Consider the following 1,909-nt stretch of genomic DNA (forward strand, 5'->3'; position numbering starts at 1 on the left):
CAAAAGAAATTTTGGAGCAAGTGTGTCTGGTCTGGGCCATCCCCAGGTCTCATCTGGGTCATGTGGGAGCAGCATGGTTATCTGCAGTAAATCCTTTCCTGTAACACAGAGTTGGGGGATTTCTATACCACTGCTGCTTTGCAGAAGTAGGGGGCTTAAGTAAAGTTCAATGTCACTCTCTTCGTGACTTTGGAGCTTCAGTACAATCTCTTTCATTCCACAGTTAGTGGCTGACTCAGGCAGGGTAGGGATCTGGTTTTCCATGATCACTGTGATAAAAATAAGGCATGACTTTTGCAAGAGCTTATATAATTATTATTATAGAAGTTTTTATCTTCTAAATAGTAGGACTTGTTGGAAGAACTCTCAATTATCTGCCTTAGGGTTCTACTGTTGTTCCTGTTGTTACTTTTTTAAGTCTTTTTTTTTTTTTGCATTCTTTTTCTGTAATATTCTGATTACTAGAATTATCACCTGCCCCAAGAAAATTGGGGAAAAAAACTGTCTCTAGACATGCTCTACTTTGTCATTTGGAATAGACCATTATGAGAATAGACTTTTCCTTGAAGAAAGTGTGTCTTCATGAAGATCCTTAGTTAAGATATAGATAAATAGTCTACAGCCATGCCACCCTGAACAAGCTCGATCCCATCTGATCTCAGAAGCTAAGCAGGATTGGGCCTGGTTAGTACTTGGATAGGAAACCACCTGGAAAGATCAGGTGCCATAGGCATAAAAAAATAAAAAATAAGGAATTATAAGCTGGCAAGGTCCTTGCAATCTGTGAGGTCATCCTAAGGGTTGCCTCACAAAAAAAAAAAAAAAAAAAAAAATGTAGAGAAATAATGAGGTTGATTTATGCATTTTTTAAATAAAATGTTTGTTTGGCTCTTAGGTCTTTTCACCATCAATGTTCTGTTTCTGTCATATAAACAATTATAACACTTTTATCTATTTTTCAAAAATCATTTTAAAATTTGTACTTTTCATCCTCCATTCCCCCTCCCCCAAAATAAACTCTTACCTAACTTATTAACACATATTATAAATAACTTCTATGTTTGGGTGAGTTCGTTGGCTAATTTCATCACTCTTCCTATAGAAATGTGATTACTCCAGAAACAAAAATCCAGTGTGAAAACACTTGCCTTACATACACAATAGCTGTACTTTTTCCTGGAGATCTTCTTTCTTAAGGTCTCAATCCTCCTATGCTAATCTAGACTGTTTCTCTCTTGCCTGCCATACAGCTGTCATCCCGTAAATTCTGTCCATTTCTCTCTTGTGTCGGATACACTATTTCCTGATTATTCATGTTTTTCCATTCTGAATTTACTTCTTAATTTTGATGGGACACATTTTTTAATAGCTTCCTCTTTATACCCTTTGTTGTAAATTTATAATTATCTTATTCCTTTAGTTAGCAGAAGGAATGAAAAAAAAAACCCTCGTGTTCAAACTCTATTTTTAACTCATTTCCTCCCATAATATTATTTTACAAGAAATATGAAAACCTGTTGAAATTGATGAAACTAATGCTGCACTTTCATCATCAGCATAAAAATACAGAAAATTCTACAAATTAAAAACTAGTTAATTGTATTTATTAAACATTATCTTTTCAATCTACAAATAACAATTATTTGAGGGGCTAATATTTAAGACAACAAAAGAAAAAGAATTTGGATGTTTCCACAAGGAGAATAAATGGAATAAACTTGGTTGATTCCAAAGTAATGGACACTTTAATTCCAACTACTATGAGCCTGGTTTATAATTATACATTCAGTTCAGAACTGTGGGAAAATATGAGCTTTAAGAAACTAAAACATGTTATTTTTTCTTGCACCTCAGTTTTGATCTTTTCATACTTTACTTTCTTACCTTGATAAGTAACAACGTCTTTTTT

At 33.7% G+C, this 1,909-nt stretch overlaps 1 pseudogene; it reads left to right on the plus strand.

The window, feature by feature from the left end:
• Positions 1 to 614: 614 nt before the first annotated feature.
• On the plus strand, positions 615 to 733 carry LOC120613591 (uncharacterized; annotated as a pseudogene).
• The last annotated feature ends 1,176 nt before the right edge of the window (positions 734 to 1,909 follow it).

The sequence above is a fragment of the Pteropus medius genome, unplaced genomic scaffold (assembly GCF_902729225.1).
Source record: "Pteropus medius unplaced genomic scaffold, Ma_sr-lr_union100, whole genome shotgun sequence".
Taxonomy (NCBI): Eukaryota; Metazoa; Chordata; class Mammalia; order Chiroptera; family Pteropodidae; genus Pteropus; species Pteropus medius.